This window comes from Triturus cristatus, chromosome 8 (assembly GCF_964204655.1).
Source record: "Triturus cristatus chromosome 8, aTriCri1.1, whole genome shotgun sequence".
NCBI classification, from domain to species: Eukaryota; Metazoa; Chordata; class Amphibia; order Caudata; family Salamandridae; genus Triturus; species Triturus cristatus.
In genome coordinates, this window is record NC_140591.1 from 716,817,162 (window position 1) to 716,843,070 (window position 25,909).

Consider the following 25,909-nt stretch of genomic DNA (forward strand, 5'->3'; position numbering starts at 1 on the left):
CCTATTACACAGATTCTAAAGCCACCAGACCAATCACACAAGTCTTACTTTGGTAGCTTCCTACTAATGGCTCCAATGTTCCACAAAGCAATACAATAAGTGCACTTCAGTTTTCAAGAGTGGGAGACAGAAGGAGATGTAGAAAGTTCAGGCATCACACAGTCCACACAAATTATTTATTCATTCTTCTACCTACCTATGGAAGGGTATGAGCACTGCCTTGAAAACTTTGAATTATATTTACTAGTTGTACTGATTTCCTCCCATTGATCATCTTTGAGATATTTCTGAGCTTTGATTAATCAATAATTGGTCCACAATTGTAATGTGTTTTTATTGACCTACAAATAACCTATTTTATTCAATTGATTCACATAAATTGCCATTGTTATGAAACTATATAAATGCTTCAATACAACACACTATATACAATGTATCCGGGAATGACTGAAAACTTACTCTATTAGACAGGATTATGGAGCTCTTTGTTTCCCACCTTGTTCACGTTACCTCTCTTCCGTGCTTGGTTCCTATCACCAGCAATCATCTTCTAGGATTTAGGGCCATATGTACCAGTCAAAAATGCAATCGCAAATGCCGAAATTCGCAGAATTTCGGCGTTTGCGATCGCAATTTAGCTAAGTGGGATGTATGAAAGGTAAACAGCCTCGCAAAATAAGGAATCGCAAAATTAGTGATTCCTTATTTTGCAATTGCATTTAAGGCATCGCAAATTGCGATTCCTTAAATGCAATGTAAGAGGCCCAGAAAAAGAGCAATTTGGCCTTAAGGAATCGCAAATTACCACCAACTTCAAGTTGGTGGTAATTTGCGATTTCTTTGAAAAATGCACTTTTTTGCATTTTTCAAAGTGCCATGTGGCACACATACATGCCCTTAGGCCATGTATGTGTGCCACATGTGCACACATGTACATTTCAGGGGTGCAACAGGGTGTCCTTTTGACACCCTGGCACCTTTGACATCGAATTCTCAATTTGCGATTCTTTAATTGAGAATCGCAAATTGAGAATGTCTTCCCATTCATTCCTATGGGCCTCTAGGCCCATAGGAATGAATGGGGAGGTATTCCTTAATTGCGAATTGCAATTTGCGATTCGCAATTAAGGAATATGTAGGATTCGCAAAATTATTTGCAAATCCTACATACATAGCATTTTGCGATTCTCAAATAGCGATTCGCTAAAAATCGCTATTTGAGAATCGCAAAACCAAAGTTTCAGACATATGGCCCTTAGAGTCATGTCTTAAGTTAACTTTACCCAATGGACATGGCAAGCCCACATTATTAGTGAGAAGGTAAAAGTAACCCAGAGCTGCTATCAAATAATAACTCTCAAGCCCTCAGTTCAAAAGCCAATCTCTTCTCTTGTACTTATCAAGGGCCTTTGTGTTCTGTATGTGGTATGACGGCCAGAGAGACACATGTAAAGCCAATAGAGAACTATCAGGTTAAGTGACAATCTTTAATTACTCCATATTGAATGGGTTGAAACAGTGTCTAAAGAGGCATTACTCTTTCATATTCATCTTAGCGTCACACTGATTTATCTTTTGTAATGGTGACAGTAGTACATTAAGGCTTCATTTAAAAGGCACGACACCGTAGAATATGTCTCACAGTTTTGCAATAACTATTGATCAGTTTTACTAAAACTACCCAAGAACTACACTCCACCTTAACCAGTTTAAATTAATTTATGTGTAGTATTAAAGGTAACAGCACGATACCTTAAATTGTAGACATTATCTTTATTCCAGACCTAGATATTGCAGCGCAATGGTGGCATAATTTATTTTCTCAAATTTTTCATGTCATTTGTTTGGTTCTAGAAAAAGAAAACTTTGCAAAAGGAGGTAAACCAGTGAAACCGACTTCTCGCCGTCTGATTAGTACAGCAAAACCGAGGACAGGATTGCCAGGTTATACAGATAATAATGCACTTTTTTTCTTAATCTTGCATGTTGTTTGCAGTGTAGCTGAATATTCTAATTGGCAGCTAAAATGGTCAAATAAGTTTTGTTTTTACATATTTCCAGGTTACTCAAGGTGCTATGCTATATTAATCTAACTTTTATATGAACATTCTTCAACTTTAACTGCTGAGTTTAGGAAATGGTTATACACACTTATCATTCAAGGCTTCAAGTATTATTTCCCTGCAGAAACAACATAGAATTATAGATGGGTAACAGTGACTTACAGAGATGTTCTTCACCAAGTGGTTTTGAGTGCCATCAAATATATGAGGAGAGCGAAGTTCAAGTTGCTTATGTCACTCACAACCCAGAGTTGAAAAACATTACTGTAATTCACTTTTTACCTATCCATAATGTTATGTTATATATGACCTCCAAAATCATCTACCCGGCTTTCAACTGTTTAACACTGATGGGGCAGCCATACATAACACAGCCTCTCCTCCCTGTATACATTTAATAAAAATAAGCTTACCCGCAATCACTAACCATCTCCCATCACCTTCCATGCCTTCCTTCCCCCTCCTATAGCTATGCTTTCTTTCAAAGCAGATAACCATCACTGTGCTGACAGGCTCTCAAAGAACACTGTCAGCCTGGCCTGGAGGGCCCTCATGGCGTAGCAACAGTGGTTAACAAGTTTTGTTATCAACTGTGCTATGCCAAAGAAGTGAGTTATGACATTTAGAAACTGACATAAACAATACAGGATCTCCATGCAGCCATACAACACCATGTGCATTTTCACGTTCCTGTTCTGTAGTACAGGAGAGAGCCCTGCACATGACCTATATTAATAAAAGTGTGGGTTATGGTCTTAGCCACTGGAATTATGCAGCATGGGAGCACCAAATTATTCAGCAGAGCAGTTCTTTATTTTGGCATTTTTACAGATGTTAACCCTGTTCGGTCAAACTTTGCGAAGGTCCTTCAATTGCAACAGGTGTCGTCACAATTTTTGTAACTTTTGATACATTTGAGCTCTTAAACTTTTTTGTGTTAAAATATTACTAAGAAGCAGGTAATGGATTATGTGGCAATTTCAGTCACTGGACTGCCTCAGGATATAGTATGCTCAGCAAATTGTACAACATGAAAATGGTATGAAAGAGAGCAGTAGTTGTTGTTCTGTGTTTCTATAAAGTTCAATTTGGGACTGAAGTGCTAACTTGCAAAGTTACCAAGTTAACTCATACGCTTTATGCTGTGCAATGTCTATAAGGCCCAGATGGAGACAAAGGAGAAAACGTAAAAACACTTCTACCAACAGAGTGATCAATCTATCCAATAGCGAACTTAAAGAAGCTGAAGTTCAGTTACTTTCTTCAGGCTTAACCATCTGTCCGGAAAGTACTTTCAATTACAGCCAAATGCAAATTGCAGTGTTGAAATTCATCCCCAAATTCGGGTTGATGAAAGACCACAAACAGAGAGAACAATCTATGTTTAAAAAAACTGCAATACTGGAAAATATGGTCTCTCACAAATTAAAAATAAGTGACATTGATATTTTACGGGATTTGCAGGCACTTCAAAATGACGGGTTGGATCCAAGTGTTTCAGTACCTCCGCAACTGATAATTTCCCAACAAGCCCTTGACGTATGAGCCTCACCTACAACCTCTTTCAAGCCAAAATCAACGTTTTGTGCCAAATATGCCAAAAGATGCCATTAATAGTTTTCATGAGAATTAACTGAGCAAATCAAAAAACTAAATCTCCAATCTCAACACACATCAAAGAGATTGTATGATCGTGACAAAATATATGTTTATCTAATTGATAAGCTACAACAAAACAATAAAGTCATTATCAGAAATTCCGATAAGGGTGCAACGTCGTTCTTTGGCCAAGAATGGACTATTTTACAGAGACATACAGGCAACTACACAATAAACACTTACAGAAATTTACAACACATGAGAGAGATGAACATCCTATTTCATGAGAATTTAAACAAGTGGAGAAATGATGGTTTGTTGTCAAAGGATGAATATATATTCTTGTGTAAAAACCATCCAGTAATGCCATAAGAAGTTTGTGCCTACACCTGGAAGACCTATCATCTCTGCAAGAAACAGCATTTTTTAAACTACATCACAATATGGGGACTATTTTCTACAGGAAAATGTGTCGAGCCTTCCCTCTTCTATTCAGGACAACAATGACTTTTTGCACAGAATATAGGATTTTCCTTGAGATAATGATTATGTACTGATAACACTAGATATTACCTTGTTATACACGTGTATCACTCATCAAGATGGATTGAATGCCGTCAGACATTTTTTAAGAAGTAGGCCCATGAAATTCTACAATTTATGATCAATTTCTTCCTGAATAACAATTTCTTCCAGTTCTACAACAAGATAATCCAGAAGTTGAGGGGAGTGACAATGTGGGCCTGCTTCTCCCCAAGCAATGCCTGTTTATATATGAAATCGTGGGAGGAGCAGGTCCTCATGGTTGAATATCTTGAAGCTTGGGATAGCAATACTGTTATTTGGCTCCAATACATTAATTATATTTTCGTTATTTGGCAGGGGACAGTCACCAGTGCTCTAGCTGTTGTCGATAAAATCAATGTCAACAATGTCAACCTAGAATTCATTGCTCATATTAGCACTTGTGAAATTGATTTTCTTGATGTACATACATTTGTGAAAAACAATAGAATCGAAACCATGTTATTCAGAAACACAACAGCTGGCAACTTAATTTTGCATGCCAGCAGCTTTGATCCTAGACATTTGAAGGACAGTATCCCATACAGTGAAATGCTCAGACTATGAAGAAATTGTAGCCAGACCAGTACTCTTACCTCATGTCAAGATGAAGCCACGGTTATATTCTAAGAACGTGGTTATTCAATTAAAACTATTACTCGGGCAATTGAGCAGGCCATTAAGAACAATAGGGAATCAATTTTTTTAAGGGACCGCAGTAACTTTAGAACACAACATAGAATCAAGGATACACAACACAACAAAAATAGTGACTGTAACAACATTAGATTAATTATACCATTTAGCAAACATGAACATAAATTGAGGACTATTTCCAACAGACAATAGCCCATAATTTAATCGGATCCTATTATAGGATCAACTCTACCTACAAAGCCTGCAATTTCTTTCTGAAGAACACCTTCTATGAGCAATGCACTAGTGACCAGCAGCACTGAATTAATTAAAACAAGCAGTTGGTTGTCCCCTAGAAAATGATTTCTCAAATGCAGCTCATGCAAAGCGTGACACTTTGTTATGACTGTGATACAATACACTACAGCCTTTATCAATAAATCTATAAAATAAAAGGCTTTTGCACATGCAAAACTGACTATGCAGTGTACGTGTACGTTCTAGAGTGCACCTGCAAACCTATATATGCCGGTAGCGCCAAGTTGCAGGTACATGTTTATATTATACAACACCTGACTGACCATCGATGAGTCCACTTCACCTTCAGAACACCCACCATCCACAGACACCAGCACCTGCTCCCACTAAGAAATTGGACCAGAATCACCGACGACCATCTAACCTCATCACTCAGCAACTCCACCCTGACTGTCGTGGGAAACGACGACCCCAACCCCGCAGCCTGAACCCTGCACAGATGGATCACTAACAGCACCAACACCTTAGCCCCCCTCAAGAAAAACAACAACACCCACGCCAAGAAATCTAGATGGTTTACCACAGAACTTCGAGAGTCCAGACGCACTTGCCACCACCTCGAAAAGGTCTGGAGGAGTACCAAATCCACAGAACCCCACTAAAAATTCAGAGCTGCCACCAAAGTCCACCACCAACTCATGAGAAAAACGAGGAAAAAAGCGATTGAAGACAGAATCTCCACCCACGCACACAACAGCAAAGAACTCTTCAACATCATCAAGGAGTTCGCCCAACCTACCAGCGAGTCCACTGACATCCCACTCTCACAAGACCTCTGCGACAAACTCAGCACTTTTTCCACCACAAAATCAAGAGCATCTACGACAACTTCGATGAAGACAACCAACACACTAAACCCTCACCAACCACCCCCGACACCATGAAGCCAACGATCGTCAACTGGACAGCCCTCACCACCAAAGACACACTGAAGACAATGAAATCTATCCACTCTAGGGCCCCCATGGACCCCTGCCCCCACCACATTTTCAACAGAGCCGCCAACACAATCGCAACCATGCTTCACCACACCATCAACCGCTGTCTGGCAAGGAAACACGCTGAGATCAACCCCCTCCTCAAGAAACTCTCAGCAGACCCCAGCGACCTCAAAAACTACAGACCCATCTCCCTGCTCCCCTTCCCAGCGAAAGTCATCGAGAAAGCCATCCACAGCCAAATCGCCACATTCATCGAAGAGCACAACATCCTTAACTCCTACCAATCCAGCTTCAGAAAAAACCACAGCACGGAAACTGCCCTCCTCGCCGCAACAGACGACATCCGTACCCTACTGGACAAAGGAGAAACAGCAGCCCTCATCGCCCTCAACCTCTCAGCGGCGTTCAATGCAGTCTCTCACTGCACCCTAATACGCAGACTCCACAACGCAGGGATTCAAGACAAGGCCCTCGACTGGATCCGCTCCTTCCTCTCCGGCAGAATGCAGCGGGTCAGACTCCCCCCTTTCCTCTTGGACCCAACAACAACCACCTGCGGAGTCTCCCAGGGGTCATCCCTCAGCCCTATGCTCTTCAACATCTACATGGCTCCCCTCGCCCCCATCGTCAGAACCTACGGACTCAACATTGTGTCATATGTAGACGACACCCAACTCATCCTCTCCCTATCCAACGAACCCAACACCGCCAGACACAATTTTTGAAAAGGCATGGAAGCCATCATAAAATGGATGAAAAACAGCTGCCTTCAACTAAACACCAACAAAACAGAAGCACTCATCATGGGCTCACACCCCGACGCCTGGAACGACACCTGGTGGCCCCCTGCCCTTGGAAGTCCACCCACCCACACGGACCAAGCACGCAACCTGGGAAACGTCCTGGACTCTAAACTCAAAATGGACCGCAAGATCAACGCCGTCTCGTCCTCCTGATTCCACACCCTCCTACTCCTACACAAGATTCAAATGGATCCCCCTCAAACACAGAAAGACCGTCACTCATGCCCTGGTCCCCAGCAGACTCGACTATGGCAACACACTCTACACCGGAATAAACAAAAACCTCACATGCAAGCTACACAACAGCCAGAACACCACCGCAAGGCTGGTCCTCAACCTGCCAAGACACTGCCACATCTCCCAGCACCTGCGCACACTCCACTGGCTCCCCATCAAAGCTAGAGTCAGCCTCAAGATGCTCACCCATGCTCACAAGGCCCTCCACGACACAGGAACAGCATACCTGAACTGCCAACTGAAATTCCACGCACCCCAAAGGACCCCACGATCAGCCCAGCTGTCCTACGCCATGGTCCCCTGCACCTGAAAGACCAGATCAGGCAGCCGCGCCTTCTCCTTCCTCTCGGCCAGAGACTGGAATGCCCTCCCTCTCCATCTCAGACAGACAACATCTCTCCCCATCTTCAAAAGAAACCTCAAAACCTGGCTCTTCAACAGACCCCCTCCTTGATGGACTGGAACCTGTGAAACCCCCCTCCCCAGTGCCTTGAGACGCTCACAGGTGAGTAGTAGCGTTTAACAAATGTGTGATTGATTGATTGATTGATTGAACACCTACGACTTATTAGTAATTCTGACCCCACCTACCCTGTAGCTTGCCATTTCAAGCAAGTCCACATTAACAATTTGAGTTGCTTGAAAGACTATGTTATTGACTCAATATAAAAATTAAGACGAGGAGGTAATCATGAGGCACTACTCAGACAAATAAAAAAACGTTACATACTCAATCTCGACACTATGGTACCCAATGGGTTAAACCTTGGAGAGGAATTACACAGCTTTCTGTGAGTCACAACGTGATCAACATAAAAATGCTGCCTTTAACTGTATCATCGTATATATATATATAGTTTTATATTTGCTTCTATATATTATTACTTTACGTTAATTCTGGTACGTAAATATGCACTGCACTTTAACACGAAGAGCACTTTAGAGATTCAATGCCATATTTGCACAATCTATTTTGAAGTATTTTATGGTTACATATGTAGGAAAGCAATGTGGTAAAGTAACCTATTATAAATTTGTATAATAAAAGGTATTTGCCACTAGACACGAGGTATATATTAGGACACTTCTCGCTCAATCTGTGACAGCCTGGGATGATTTAACACGTTTTTTTGTCTTTGGTGTATACTCTATATATATCATTAGTGTTCAAATTTGGGCACAGTTGATCTACCAAGGAATTTATAGAAAATCTTGAGAGTGTGTGCACCATTTTGATCTATACATACTTCATATATATATTTTTTTTATATATATGGATATATAGACAACGTGTTTTACTGTCATAGACTTCTACAATACCCTGACTGAGTCCATATTCATGTACAATTTTTTCTGCTGGTATTTATTTATTAAATAATTTTTTATACAAAGGAAAATCTTGAATTGACCACAATAAAATATGACAACTCATATTATGTACTTTTGACAATATGATCTACTTGATAGTCTGCTGTTCTGCTTTTAATCTATTAACCCTTGTATAGTCTGTTTTCAGTGTTTCTGCTTGTAGTGTATCACATGATCACTAGATACAAAAAAACTAATATAAAAAAGACGCTTTGAGTTTAATTCTGTATGTGAACAAGGCCAGCCTGGCTCAAACATGTTATACTTTACGGACATGCTGTGATTTAAATAAACTGCACTTAAAAATCAGAGTCTGTGCCCGGCTTTCATTGCTGGGCTCGGAGGCGTGAATTATATATATATATATATATATATATATTCACTGAAAAAACCATAGGTTTTAGGGGTGTTATAGTTAGCTGGACTTTTCACTTGTACAAAACCATTGAAATTCCCCCGTTATAGTTAGTTCAGCTAACTATAACTCGCGCGCCTGCAATGCACTGCTGATGACGTCACATATTACATCACTCATGACATGGTCAGTGACATCACTCATGACATCACTGATGACATCTCAAATGACATCACTTCTGAAAATAAATATGTTTTATATATGTATATCTCAAGGTCGATGGAAGAATAAATGGGTATATAAGTGTCTAAATGGATGATTTGTTTTTGAAAAATTGATTGTGTAACTGACTGATTAAGTGTATCATAGTGAATACATGGCTTAGTGAGTAATTTTTAAATATGTAAATATCTGTATCAGTCTCTCACTTTGTGTATAAGTGGCTGCATGGGTTGGTGAGTAGCTACATGGGTGTCTATATAGGTTATTAGTTGGTTTTTTGAGTATCAGTCTGAGTGTCTGCATGGTTCGGTGGGGGTATTACGTAGTACATAGGTGCATGAATGAGTGACTTACTCTTTGTATGTGTTGAAGACAGCATGTGTGCAGGACTGTATGGGTGGATGAGTGTGTGTATGGGTGTGTTAGTGAGTGAATGACTGTCTCAATAGTGTCTTTATGAGTAACTACATATGTTTTAAACTAGTATATGTGACTATTGGTGTATATAAGTGAGTATATGTGAGAGTGAGCGATTGAAAGAGTTCCTGTATGAATAAGTATGTGTTTCTATAAGTGATTGTTTAAAAGACTATGTATGTGTAAGTTTCCGTAGAAGTAAGTGTGGTGGTGTGTGTATAACTGTATATGCAAATAAATGTATGTTTGATTCTTTATTAGCATGAGTGACTATGTGTGTAACTCTATGGATGAGTGGCATTGTGTAACAGGATGTATAGGTGTATGAGTACATATAATGAGTGAATACATGTATGAGTGACTGTATAGGACTGTTGGTGAATGAGTGGATGTGTATGTGGATCTTAGAATTACTGAAGAGGTTGTTGTAACTGGTATTGGTATGTCCATTGTTTTAAAAAGTTTATTCTCTATATTTGAATGTGTGTATCAAAGGTTATATTAGGGTGAGAGGAGGTCTGCCACTCTATCACAAGGATGATGTCATCAGTGATGTCATTTGAGATGTCATCAGTGATGTCATGAGTGATGTCACTGACCATGTCATGAGTGATGTAATATGTGACGTCATCAGCAGTGCATTGCGGGCGCGCGAGTTATAGTTAGCTGAACTAACTATAACGGGGGAATTTCAATGGTTTTGTACAAGTGAAAAGTCCAGCTAACTATAACACCCCTGAAACCTATGGTTTTTTCAGTGAATTTCTGAGGTTTTTTAAATGCTAATTCCTAACTATAACGTGCCTGAAACCTATGGTTTTTTCTGTGAATTTCAAAGGTTTTTTAAATGCTAATTTCTAACTATGCCTACAGAGATAGGACATGTGAAGAAAGAAGAAATAATGCACAGAAAGAAAAAAAAGAAGTGCAGAAAGAAGCAACAGAAGTCCTCAAAGACGAAGAAAAGTGCAGGAAGAAGGATAACGTGCAGAAAGAACAAAAAGAAGAGCAGAAAGAAGCCTTGTTGCAAAATCATCCTGTACCCTCAACTTTTTCAGACGGATACTGGTGGTAACTGAGTCTGACTAACCAGTCCTAGAGCCAGTGCTATGTTAAAAGACACTTAGAATACAGTGAAAACACCTACATACACTAGGGAACATTATGCGTTGGGGTCCCCCTGTGATTAGCATGACCTCCTCTGTAAGCCCCTAGTATATAATAGGGCAGGGGGATTAAAACTACCTCTTAAAACAGGCCACAGGGCGTTTTTGCACACGTTAACTCAGGCCCCATCCCCTCACTTCACCACTGTGTAAACTCGCCCTGTGTCCGTTTTTAGTTGGGAGATTAAGTTCATTTGAATCCTGAGGGTCCCTAGGGTCCAACTAGCCCACTAGGTACCTCCAGTAAGTGCCACAGAGCTGTGTTGCAGAGAGGTGTAAAAAGTGGCACGGCCTGGACCACCTCTCTGCAATGCAGCTCAGTGGCGCTTACTGGAAGCACTTGGTGGGCTAGTTAGCCCGCAGGGGCCCTCAGTATTGAAGGAAAATTATATTCCCAATTTAAAACGTGCCATAGTGCGTGTTTGCACACGTCACCTCAGGCCCCGTCCCCTCCCTTCACCACTGTGTAAACGCGCCCTGTGGCTGTTCTAAGTTGAGAGATTAAGTCCCCTTGAATCCTAAGGGTCCCTAGGGTCAAACTAGACTACTAGGTACCTCCAGTAAGCGCCACAGAGCTGCGTTGCAGAGAGGTGTAAAAAGGGGCTTGGCCTCAGAACACCTGTCTGCAGCGCAGCTCCCTGGTGCATACTGGAGATGCCTATTGGGCTAGTTGGCCCTCAGGGACCCTCAGTATTGAAGAGGAATTAATTCCCCAACTTAGAACTCGCCAGGGGGCGCGTTTGCAGAGTGCTGCAAGGAGGGGGCGTGGCCTCCGGCACGATGCCAGTCTTTTATTTATTTTAATTTTTTAAGAAGGGGGGCTGTGTGGTTCCACTTCTTATTCTAATTTATTGGCCCTGATGACCCCATCCCCCAGGGCCTGTCTCCTAATTATATTTTTTCGACCCCAATCCCCAGGGCCGGCCACTGTTTTTGATTATTTTAAAAATATATATATTTATAGACACACCTAGGACATGCTGGACAAACCGTACGTATCTATCACCATGACGATTTGAGTGATATTCATTAAAAGGCGACTATGCATACAATGAATCCACGTGGAATGTATTTACACCACTAGTGAAGCTCTGACATGTCTGATGCCCTACCGTGCCTAATCCCGGTAGACACCCTTGTCGTTTATTTATACAAACATGGGTAGCTATTGACGGGCGCATTTAATACACATGCACACCAAGCCATTCAAAGGGGATTCGACAAAAATTAGACCAAAACTATGCAAGAAACCCCCCTCACGGTTAATAAAACACACATCCACTGCCGGATGTGTAATACTTTTTATTTTACTCTCTGGAAAGGGGAGAACATCACTTGAGAGTCACAGCGCGCTCCTGGCAGAGCCCAATGCTGTGTTACACCCACCATTGCCTGCTGAGTGCCACACACCTCTGTGTTGTATTCCACTAGCTAGTGCATATGCTATGACACTCTCTAGCCCATGTGCACTGTAACACCACCCCGTGAATATGTCATGCCACACTTGTCTTCGCACGGGTTATTTGCCCCATCTAACGTGCCTTCCTCGATGCCTATGTTATAACGCACAGTGCTATGCCATACATATTACAATCTGGGATCCATATCTTTGTCACGGTGCATATGCAACATTACACTCCCAAGCACATATTTTATATTACAACTTTAGAGACTAGTTAGGTTACACAACACTGCCCTGTGCATATTACACTCCAAGGTGCATATCGCATAGCACGCGCTAGTGCCTGTGCTATCTCGCGCTCTCCAATGAATCTGTCATTGCGCACAATGTATTGCATATTATATTTCACGCCCGGTTCATCTTATATCACACTTTTTGGTGCATAGTTTATACCATACACTATATCTAGTTTTCATTTTCAATCGTGCTCTCAGGACTATGTTCTATATAACACTGTGTTCACCTACCCTTTTCACGGGCATTACATTTTGCGATAGGGGGTGGAGGGTCAGGGGGTGTTTCTGCTAAGTGAGCCCGGAGTCACAGTCACAAACGTCCTCTTCTTCCTGAATAAAAGTGAGATTATGCTGCATACTTGTTCATATTTTAAGTAGTTCGCACAGACACACGTTTTAAAAACAATAATGTTCCTAATACCTGCCTTCTCTGAACAGTTAGCTTCCTGCCCCATCCCCCTACTCCCTATCCTCTGTTGTGTGAATCCATGGACTAGCCTCCTCCCTCCTGCCATGCATGGTCTGATGTGCTGCCACTGCCCTCAATTTAGTATGATGTACCAGTCCACTCCTCCTGCCCTCCATTGCCCAATTCTATGGCCCATCATTGACCTCCTTCTTAAACTATGTGCTTAGCTTGCTGCCCCTATTCTCCTTCCCCCTTCCCTCCGATTTCTTTGTGTATGCCCCTGCTCCATCCTTTTTGCCCACCATGTTCCATGGACCTGCCACTGCTATCTACTCTGAGTGTTCTGTTGAGCTGCCACTCCCCTCCCACCTGCCTAGCATTGTCAGATGACTGTAACCTGTCCCTGCCACCTCCACCCTGCCTGTCCACATGCCATGCCCCTATCCTCTTCCTCCTGTCCTACATGGTCCATTGTACTGCCACACCCTTCTGCCCTCCCTGGTCTGTTGTGCTGCAACTGCTCCTCCTGCCTGCCCCGTGCGGTCTGTTGTGAGGCCCCTTCCCCTGAACTTTCTTGTCTGTGCACAGGTCCTGACCCTCCCTTCTATCCTCCATCGTCCTTTGTGCATGCCCCTGCACCCTCCTTCTTGCCCATCATAGTCATTGTGCTACCACTAACCCTCCCACTTGCCATGCATGGTCTTCTGTGCTGCCATGGCCCCTCCCACCTTCCCTGTGTGGTCAGTGTGTATGCCATCACAGTCTCACTGTTGCTCTTCATGGTGTGTCTTGCTTCTAGTGCCCATCCTGCCTGGCCTCCATGGCTATCTTGCTGCTCCTGCCCTGCCCCCTTGCCCCAAGCCCTCTGTTTACATGTGCAGACCCTTACTCCCTCCCTCCTGGCTTGTCTGTTCCATTGTAATGCCCCTGATCCATCCCTCCTGCCCTTTATGGTCTGTTATGCTGCAGCTTTCTCTCCTGTCTGTCCATTATGGTCCTGCCTCTTGCCCCTCTGTTCTCTGTTGTCCATGTGCATGGTCCTGTCCCCTCCCTCTTGCTTTCTATGGATTGTTGTGCTGCACTCCCGTCCCGCATGCCATGTGTGGTGTATTTTGCTGCTGCAAACCCTGATGCCTGCCCTGCAGGGTCAGTTTGGTGCACCTCTCCATGTCCCTCCTGTCCTCTGTTATCCAAGTCCATGTCCCTACCCCATTTCCTTCCATGATCCAATGTACCATACTTGCGAACATTTTGAACTTGGTAAGAGGGAGATTTTGAAAAAAAACTGGGGTATTGATTTTCCCCTTTGAGTTACATTGAAAAAGAGGAGATTGTAGACAGGAGACAGATAAAATAAAGCCCATTTGAGCTTAAAAACATTGGACGTTTCCTGGCTGAATCGGGTCTGTTGGCATGTATGGTTGTACTACCATTGCCTCTTCCTTCTGCCCACAATGGTCTATTACATTGCCACAGCCTCTGTTGCAAGTCCTGTATTGTTGGTTTGTTGCCCCTGCCCCCCTTTCCACTGCCCTCCATAGTCTGTTGTGCTGCCACAGCCCTTCCTGCCTGCTCAGTGTGGTTAAATTGTTGCCTTTGCACCCTCCTACCTGCCTTCAATTTTCAGAGTCCGTGCCCCTGGCCTCTGCCTCTCAACAGTATCCTAATGAACAACTAGATTGCTAACATTCTATATTTATTACAAAAGTGTGGAACGCCTGACGTCATCTTGATGTAATCAAAACTGTAATACCTAGAGCATTTCCTTTAAAAATTACATATATGAGAGGGTCTTATTGGCATCAAAATTATGGTTAGTGCTCTAAAAGACTAAAATAAGGACATATTTTCTGAGTTTTCAAATAGCGAGAAAGCACTTTTAAATTATTTGTTACCTTTATGTTTTTTGATCCAGTTGACCACTTGATTAAATGTTGCACTTAGGGGAGCGGATGTGGTGTTACTTCCAGAACTGCAGACTTTGCAACTGGGGAACCAGGTTGGAGTTTCTGCTTCAGCTCGACATTCTGTGATTCTGGTCAAATCACTTAGTCTCCCCATGTCTACAACCAAAATGAATTTGTTCTTGTGTGATGTAACCAATGCTCATGTAAAGCACTCCAATACCTGACAAGTCTGCACTATATAACACTGCAAAAACACAAAATAATAAGTGTTTTGCACCCTTCTGTCATTGGGCTATATTTGGGCTACATCTGGGTGATTTTGGGCTACATTTGGGCTCTTTTGTCTCCGGTGGCCATCTTGGGAGATTTATTTGTTATGAAGTTTCCTAATTTCTCATTTACTGCAGTCTACTCAGTAGGAAATGCTTTCAGTTTTTTACTTTGATTCCATCATGAAGGTATTCAGATATGTCACACATTTGCCATAAATTCTGAATGTTAGCACTCTAGTTGCTCATTAGATCACTGTAGTAAAACTACTGTTCACCATGGAAGTCTGCTCCTGGAATTAAAAGTGCATGTTTCAGTCTGCATGTCAGAATTTTTTAATGAAATAGAAGAGGATTTGAGAAGTCACTCAAAATGTGCCCTCATTTTCTTTCTTCAGCATTAATCATATTTTCTATGGCAAAATGAACCCCCTCGTTGTGTTCCTTTTTAAATTAAATGTTTTAAGTGTTACCAGTTTATTCCAATCAAGATGGCTTCAGGTGTGCTATACTGTTGTCATAATGAAGACAGTAAGCGCTCTAGTTGTTTTTAAGAACACTCTGGGACATTCTGTCATTGGGCTATACTTGGGCTACATCTGGGTGATATTTGGGCTACATTTGGGCTCTTTTGTCTCTGGTGGCCATCTTGGCAGACTTATTTGTTATGAAGTTTCCTAATTTCCTCATTTACTGCAGTCTCCTCAGGAGGAAATACTTTCAGTTTTTCACTTTGATTCCAAAGGCATTCAGATGTGTCACACATTTGCCATAAATTCAGAATGTTAGCACTCTTTTTGCTCATTAGATCACTGTAGTAAAGCTACTGCTCACCAGGGAAAACTGCTGCTGGTATTGAAAGTGCATGTTTCAGTCTGCATGTCAGAATTTTTTAATGAAATAGAAGAGGATTTGAGAAGTCACTCAAAATGTGCCCTAATTTTTCTTTCTGCAGCACTAATCATACTTTTTATGAAAAAATGAACCCCCTCATTTTGTTCCTTTTTTAATTAAATGTTTTAAGAGTTACCACTTTAATCCAAGCAAGATGGCTTCAGGTGTGCCATACGTTTATCATAAGTAGGACTGTTAGCGCTCTAGTTGTTCTTTGGAACACTCTGGGAAGCTGCAGTAGAACACAAAGGAATCAACTGACAGTCTCTGCCCTTGTTGGATGTACATGTTTTACTGAGAATGTCAGACTTCATTCTCACATGACTGAGAAAGATAATGTGAATTTACAGAAAATAAGCTCTCAGTTTAGCTTATAGATCACCTTCCAAACCTCTGTGGGAGAAGCATGAGAAAATATTTTTCTCTCAATCATGATATCCCAGCAGAAGGCTTTTTCACATGGTGAAATCACCTTAAAACATACCACAATTCCTAAAATGAGAATGGTACCATCATCAAATGATTTATAATGTAACTAAAGTCTTAAAACCTTCTATTAACTGCAATGCTTTTTAATGAGGTGCTATCATGTATATTGGTCCCAAGATGGCTGCCAACACTTCTTGGATGAAGTGCTGACAGCCAATCAGATCTCAGGATTAGATGTGTGATTAGGCTCCGCCCACATATATATATATGATTTTACTTTTGATTTTCTCAGGAACTACTGAGCAGATTGACACCAGACCTGCAAAAGGCACTTCTCTGACCTGAGGACTACCTCTCTGCCAAATTTCAAGTAATTCTGTTCAGCCGTTCGGGCTGTACCTTGGACTAAAGGTCCCTATGGAAAATTGCATGAGGAAAACGCGTTTTGGGACCCCCATTTTTTCTCAGCCCCCGCTTGACGAATCCCCCCGAGACTTTCAGGGTAGGAGTGGAGCGGAGCGCCCCACCTATTTTGAAAATTTCGCGAGGATTCGTCAACCGGCGCCAGTTATTCCAAATAGAATGTTGCGGATTTCCTATGGAAACACGGTCCTAACTATAACTATCCACTGGCGACCGCCAGTAGATAATACATATATATATATATATATATATTATCTACTGGCGGTCTCACGCGAACGCAATCCTCTGCTGATGACGTCAGATATTACATCACTGATGACATATGTGTCTTTCTGAAAAAAAAATATTTGTAATATATGTATAGCTAAAAATTAATGGAAGAAGACATGGGTAAATAAGTGTCTAAATACAGTGATGTAATATCTGACGTCATCAGTAGAGGATTGCGGTAGCGTGAGTTATAGTTGCCTGCACTAACTATAACGGGGGAATTTCAATGGTTTTTCACGAGTGAAATGTCCAGCTAACTATAACATGTGCGAAACCTATGGTTTTTTAAGTGAATATATATATATATATATATATATATATATATATATATATATATATATTACCTACTGGCGGTCGCCAGTAGGTAGTTATAGTTAGGACCCTGTTTCCATAGGAAATCCGCAACATTCTATTTGGAATAACTTTGGCGCCGGTCGACGAATCCTCGCGAAATTTTCAAAATAGGTGGGGCGCTACGCTCCGCTCCTACCCTGAAAGTCTCGGGGGGATTCGTCAAGCAGGGGCTGAGAAAAAAGGGGGGTCCCAAAACGCGTTTTCCCCATGCATTTTTCCATAGGACCTTTAGACACAGCTACAGCCCGAACGGCTGAACAGAATTACTTGAAATTTGGCAGAGAGGTAGCCATAAGGTCAAGGAAGTGCCTTTTGCAGGTCTGGTGTAAATCTGTTCAGTATTTCCTGAGAAAATAGCATTTAAAAGCATATATATATGTGGGCGGAACCTAACCACACATCTCATCCTGAGATCTGATTGGCTGTCAGCACTTCATCCAAGAAGTGTTGGCAGCCATCTTGGGACCAATATACATGATAGCACCTCATTAAAAAGCATTGCAGTTAATAGAAGGTTTTAAGACTTTAGTTACATTATAAATCATTTGTTGATGGTACCATACTCATTTTAGGAATTGTGGTATGTTCTAAGGTGATTTCACCATGTGAAAAAGCCTTCTGCTGGGATATCATGATTGAGAGAAAAATATTTTCTCATGCTTTTACCACAGAGGTTTGGAAGGTGATCTATAGGCTAAACTGAGAGCTTATTTTCTGTAAATTCACATTATCTTTCTCAGTCATGTGAGAATGAAGTCTGACATTCTCAGTAAAACATATACATCCAACAAGGGCAGAGACTGTCAGTTGATTCCTTTGTGTTCTACTGCAGCTTCCCAGAGTGTTCCAAAGAACTACTAGAGCGCTAACAGTCCTACTTATGATAAAAGTATGGCACACCTGAAGCCATCTTGCTTGGATTAAAGTGGTAACTCTTAAAACATTTAATTTAAAAAGGAACAAAATGAGGGGGTTCATTTTTCCATAAAAAGTATGATTAGTGCTGCAGAAAGAAAAATTAGGGCACATTTTGAGTGACTTCTCAAATCCTCTTCTATTTCATTAAAACATTCTGACATGCAGACTGAAACATGCACTTTCAATACCAGCAGCAGTTTTCCCTGGTGAGCAGTAGCTTTACTACAGTGATCTAATGAGCAAAAAGAGTGCTAACATTCTGAATTTATGGCAAATGTGTGACACATCTGAATGCCTTCTTGATGGAATCAAAGTAAAAAACTGAAAGTATTTCCTACTGAGGAGACTGCAGTAAATAAGGAAATTAGGAAACTTCATAACAAATAAGTCTCCCAAGATGGCCACCAGAGACAAAAGAGCCCAAATGTAGCCCAAATATCACCCAGATGTAGCCCAAGTATAGCCCAATGACAGAATGTCCCAGAATGTTCTTAAAAACAACTAGAGCGCTTACTGTCTTCATTATGACAAAAGTATGGCACACCTGAAGCCATCTTGATTGGAATAAACTGGTAACACTTAAAACATTTAATTTAAAAAGGAACACAATGAGGAGGTTCATTTTGCCATAGAAATTATGATTAATGCTGAAGAAAGAAAATGAGGGCACATTTTGAGTGACTTCTCAAATCCTCTTCTATTTCATTAAAACATTCTGACATGCAGACTGAAACATGCACTTTTAATACCAGGAGCAGACTTCCATGGTGCAGTAGTTTTACTACAGTGATCTAATGAGCAACTAGAGTGCTAACATTCAGAATTTATGGCAAATGTGTGACATATCTGGATACCTTCATGATGGAATCAAAGTAAAAAACTGAAAGCATTTCCTACTGAGGAGACTGCAGTACATGAGGAAATTAGGAAACTTCATAACAAATAAATCTCCCAAGATGGCCACCGGAGACAAAAGAGCCCAAATGTAGCCCAAAATCACCCAGATGTAGCCCAAATATAGCCCAATGACAGAAGTGTGCAAAACACTTATTATTTTGTGTTTTTGCAGTGTTATATAGTGCAGACTTGTCAGGTATTGGAGTGCTTTACATGAGCATTGGTTACATCACACAAGAACAAATTCATTTTGGTTGTAGACATGGGGAGACTAAGTGATTTGACCAGAATCACAGAATGTCGAGCTGAAGCAGAAACTTCAACCTGGTTCCCCAGTTGCAAAGTCTGCAGTTCTGGAAGTAACACCACATCCTCTCCCCTAAGTGCAACATTTAATCAAGTGGTCAACTGGATAAAAAAACATAAAGATAACAAATAATTTAAAAGTGCTTTGTCGCTATTTGAAAACTCAGAAAATATGTCCTTATTTTAGTCTTTTAGAGCACTAACCATAATTTTGATGCCAATAAGACCCTCTCATATATGTAATTTCTAAAGGAAATGCTCTAGGTATTACAGTTTTGATTACATCAAGATGATGTCAGGCGTTCCACACTTTTGTAATAAATATAGAATGTTAGCAATCTAGTTGTTCATTAGGATACTGTTGAGAGGCAGAGGCCAGGGGCACGGACTCTGAAAATTGAAGGCAGGTAGGAGGGTGCAAAGGCAACAATTTAACCACACTGAGCAGGCAGGAAGGGCCGTGGAAGCACAACAGACTATGGAGGGCAGTGGAAAGGGGGGCAGGGGCAACAAACCAACAATACAGGACTTGCAAGAGAGGCTGTTGGAGGGAAGATCTATTACGGGTCAAGGAAGCTAGGGGCGGTCCCCAGATCCCCGAGAGCCACCACAGAACTGAGCAGGAGAGTGAGTCAGGGACAAAAGGGGCACCTTAATTTGAGCCGGGGTGCCTAGGAACGCTTGCTCCAAAAATGAAGAAAACAGACATATGAGACATGGAATTGGAGGCAGAATACAATGGCAGTTTAATGAGAAGATGCAACTTCAAAGAAACCGCAGAATAGAGACATAAAGTACAAAATACAGAATCCAGATAATCATACAGCTGTCATAATATTCTCTGTATCTCAATTAATATACTGACAGAGAGAGAGAGAAAACACATCTATAAATGCATCATGAGAAACAAGTTACACCAAGGAAAATGTTACCTAGGAACACTCACGTTTACTCTTAGAGCAAGCATTCCTGCAATTACAATACAAAATCTTTTAAATGCAAAAGTAAAGAGAACAATGGTTAAACATAACATGACATTTCATATAGGTAAAATAGAATAAGATACTTCAAGCAAAGCAGAGCAAGACATTTTAAGCAAAGGAAGACAAGAGCTCCCAGCTCTTGGGGAAAACCTGCACTGCCTGTTAACCTACATACAGACGGCGAGGTAGTCCGTCGATATCTGTGGGTGCTCCCTTTTTATATCATTTTGTGGGCTCCTTTGCACGCTACATCTACCTACGTATGCTACCCAAAAGCTTCGTCTGCAGATTTTACCAGACATTTCGTCATTTACCCACTTAATGCTGACAATGGACTGGGTGAAAAGGTCAGTCTCTCAGGCCAATCGCTTATCGTAAGTTCCATAGAGCAAGCAGAAAATAATGGGTATTGTACGGGAATTCAATATATTCATGTATAAAATCTCCTCAGTTCTCCTAACTTGACGCTCTGCGGTTGCCACTTCCTTAAAAGCGGGAAACCTGCCCAGGAAGCAAGTACCAGTCCAGGATGCAGCCTACTGTATGTCGACAGCTTCAGGGGGATGTTGAACTTTGATACCGAGCACGGAGCACTCGGGTAGGGTGGGGGCTACTAGTTTGGATCAGAAGGCCTCGCAGACCTGCCTTCAGACTGCTATACACTAAAATTGCAGAGCTATGGTCAATTTAACAAAGAGGCCTACATATTGAACAGAAGGGCCTACACAGGGGTTTTATGCTGGCTGAGTGGTAAGGATGTCTCAGGATAATTATATAGCAACACAGGACCCGCTGGTCAATTTAATACGGCCTACAAATGCAGCTGGCAGGGCAAGGACAAGGGTCTCATACTTCAGGTGTGGACAGAACGGGCCAGGGGCCCCCTGTGATACAAAATCTACCCTCCTTCAAGGCTGTGGCAATGTAATAGACCATTGTGGGCAGAAGGAAGAGGCAATGGTAGTACAACCATACATGCCAACAGACCCGATTCAGCCAGGAAACGTCCAATGTTTTTAAGCTCAAATGGGCTTTATTTGATCTGTCTCCTGTCTACAATATCCTCTTTTTCAATGTAACTCAAAGGGGAAAATCAATACCCCAGTTTTTTTTCAAAATCTCCCTCTTACCAAGTTCAAAATGTTCGCAAGTATGGTACATTGGATCATGGAAGGAAATGGGATAGGGACATGGACTTGGATAACAGAGGACAGGAGGGACATGGAGAGGTGCACCAAACTGACCCTGCAGGGCAGGCATCAGGGTTTGCAGCAGCACAATACACCACACAGGGCATGCAGGACGGGAGTGCAGCACAACAATCCATAGAAAGCAAGAGGGAGGGGACAGGACCATGCACATGGACAACAGGGGCAAGAGGCAATGGTAGCTAGCTGACCATAATGGACAGACAGGAGAGAAAGCTGCAGCATAACAGACCATAAAGGGCAGGAGGGACGGATCAGGGGCATTACAATGGAACAGACAAGCCAGGAGGGAGGGAGTAGGGCTGGGGGCAAGGGGGCAGGGCAGGAGCAGCAAGATAGCCATGGAGGTCAGGCAGGATGGGCACTAGAAGCAAGACACACCATGAAGAGCAACAGTGAGACTGTGATGGCATACACACAGACCATGGAGGGAAGGTGGGAGGGGGTCAGGGGCAGCTAACTGACCACACAGGGAAGGTGGGAGGGTCCATGGCAGCACAGAAGACCATGCATGGCAAGTGGGAGGGTTAGTGGCAGCACAATGGCTATGATGGGCAAGAAGGAGGGTGGAGGGGCATGCACAAAGGACGATGGAGGATAGAAGGGAGGGTCAGGACCTGTGCACAGACAAGAAAGTTCAGGGGAAGGGACCTCACAACAGACCACACGGGGCAGGCAGGAGGAGCAGTTGCAGCACAACAGACCAGGGAGGGCAGAAGGGTGTGGCAGTACAATGGACCATGTAGGACAGGAGGAAGAGGATAGGGGCATGGCATGTGGACAGGCAGGGTGGAGGTGGCAGGGACAGGTTACAGTCATCTGACAATGCTAGGCAGGTGGGAGGGGAGTGGCAGCTCAACAGAACACTCAGAGTAGATAGGAGTGGCAGGTCCATGGGACATGGTGGGCAAAAAGGATGGAGCAGGGGCATGCACAAAGACATCGGAGGGCAGGGGGAAGGAGAATAGGGGCAGCAAGCTAAGCACAGAGTTTAAGCAGGAGGTCAATGATGGGGCATAGAATTGGGCAATGGAGGGCAGGAGGAGTGGACTGGTACATCATACTAAATTGAGGGCAGTGGCAGCACATCAGACCATGCATGGCAGGAGGGAGTAGGCTAGTCCATGGATTCACACAACAGAGGATAGGGAGGAAGGGGATGGGGCAGCAAGCTAACTGTTCAGAGAAGGCGGGTATTAGGAACTTTATTGTTTTGAACTACTTAAAATATGAACAAGTATGCAGCATAATCTCACATTTATTCAGGAAGAAGAGGACGTTTGTGACTGTGACTCCAGGCTCACTTGGCAGAAACACCCCCTGACCCTCCACCCCCTATCGCAAAATGTAATGCCCGTGAAAAGGGTAGGTGAACACAGTGTTATATAGAACATAGTCCTGAGAGCACGATTGAAAATGAAAACTAGATATAGTGTATGGTATAAACTATGCACCAAAAAGTGTGATATAAGATGAACCGGGCGTGAAATATAATATGCAATACATTGTGCGCAATGACAGATTCATTGGAGAGCGCGAGATAGCACAGGCACTAGCGTGTGCTATGCGATATGCGCCTTGGAGTGTAATATGCACAGGGCAGTGTTGTGTAACCTAACTAGTCTCTAAAGTTGTAATATAAAATATGTGCTGGGGAGTGTAACGTTGCATATGCACTGTGACAAAGATATGGATCCCAGATTGTAATATGTATGGCATAGCACTGTGCGTTATAACATAGGCATCGAGAAAGGCACGTTAGATGGGGCAATATAACCCGTGCAAAGACAAGTGTGGCATGACATATTCACGGGGTGGTGTTACAGTGCACATGGGCTAGAGAGTGTCATAGCATATGCACTAGCTAGTGGAATACAACACAGAGGTGTGTGGCACTCGGCAGACAATGGTGGGTGTAACACAGCATTGGGCTCTGTCAGGAGCACGCTGTGACTCTCAAGTGATGTTCGTCCCCTTTCCAGAGAGTAAAATAAAAAGTATTACACATCCGGCAGTGGATGTGTGTTTTATTAACCGTGAGGGGGGTTTCTTGCATAGTTTTGGTCGAATTTTTGTCGAATCCCCTTTGAATGGCTTGGTGTGCATGTGTATTAAATGTGCCCGTCAATAGCTACCCATGTTTGTATAAATAAACGACAAGGGTGTCTACCAGGATTAGGCACGGTAGGGCATCAGACATGTCAGAGCTTCACTAGTGGTGTAAATACATTCCACGTGGATTCATTGCATGCATAGTCGCCTTTTAATGAATATCACGCAAATCGTCATGGTGATAGGTACGTACGGTTTGTCCAGCATGTCCTAGGTGTGTCTATAAATATATATTTTTTAAAAATAATAAAAAACAGTGGCCGGCCCTGGGGATTGGGGTCAAAAAAATATAATTAGGAGACTGGCCCTGGGGGATGGGGTCATCAGGGCCAATAAATTAGAATAAGAAGGGGAACCAAACAGCCCCCCTTCTTAAGAAACTAAAATAAATAAAAGACTGGCATCGTGCCGGAGGCCATGCCCCCTCCGTGCAGCACTCTGCAAACACGCCCCCAACAGGCATCTCCAGTATGCGCCAGGGAGCTGCGCTGCAGCCAGGTGTTCTGAGGCCAAGCCCCTTTTTACACCTCTCTGCAACGCAGCTCTGTGGCGCTTACTGGATGTACCTAGTGGTCTAGTTTGACCCTAGAGACCCTTAGGATTCAAGGGGACTTAATCTCTCAACTTAGAACAGCCACAGGGCGCGTTTACACAGTGGTGAAGGGAGGGGACAGGGCCTGAGGTGACGTGTGCAAACACGCACTATGGCACGTTTTAAATTGGGGATATAATTTCCCTTCAATACTGAGGGCCCCTGGGGGCTAACTAGCCCACCAAGTGCTTCCAGTAAGCGCCACTGAGCTGCATTGCAGAGAGGTGGTCGAGGCCGTGCCACTTTTTACACCTCTCTGCAACGCAGCTCTGTGGCACTTACTGGAGGTACCTAGTGGGCTAGTTGGACCCTAGGGACCCTCAGGATTCAAATGAACTTAATCTCCCAACTAAAAATGGACACAGGGCGTGTTTACACAGTGGTGAATGGAGGGGACGGGGCCTGAGTTAACGTGTGCAAAAACGCCCTGTGGCCTGTTTTAAGAGGTAGTTTTAATCCCCATGCCCTATTATATACTAGGGGCTTACAGAGGAGGTCATGCTAATCACAGGGGGACCCCAACGCATAATGTTCCCTAGTGTATGTAGGTGTTTTCACTGTATTCTAAGTGTCTTTTAACATAGCACTGGCTCTAGGACTGGTTAGTCAGACTCAGTTACCACCAGTATCCGTCTGAAAAAGTTGAGGGTACAGGATGATTTTGCAACAAGGCGTCTTTCTGCTCTTCTTTTTGTTCTTTCTGCACGTTATCCTTCTTCCTGCACTTATCTTCGTATTTGAGGACTTCTGTTGCTTCTTTCTGCACTTCTTTTGTTTCTTTCTGTGCATTTTTTCTTCTTTCTTCACATGTCCTATCTCTGTAGGCATAGTTAGAAATTAGCATTTAAAAAACCTTTGAAATTCACAGAAAAAACCATAGGTTTCAGGCACGTTATAGTTAGGAATTAGCATTTAAAAAACCTCAGAAATTCACTGAAAAAACCATAGGTTTCAGGGGTGTTATAGTTAGCTGGACTTTTCACTTGTACAAAACCATTGAAATTCCCCCGTTATAGTTAGTTCAGCTAACTATAACTCGCGCGCCCGCAATGCACTGCTGATGACGTCACATATTACATCACTCATGACATGGTCAGTGACATCACTCATGACATCACTGATGACATCTCAAATGACATCACTGATGACATCATCCTTGTGATAGAGTGGCAGACCTCCTCTCACCCTAATATAACCTTTGATACACACATTCAAAAGTAGAGACTAAAATTTTCAAAACAATGGACATACCAATACCAGTTACAACAACCTCTTCAGTAATTCTAAGATCCACATACACATCCACTCATTCACCAACAGTCCTATACAGTCACTCATACATGTACTCACTCATCATATGTACTCATACACCTATACCTCCTGTTACACAATGCCACTCATCCATAGAGTTACTCACACACATAGTCACTCATGCTAATAAAGAATCAAACATACATTTACTTGCATATACAGTTATACACACACCACCATACTTACTTCTACGGAAACTTACACATACTTAGTCTTTTAAACAATCACTTAAAGAAACAC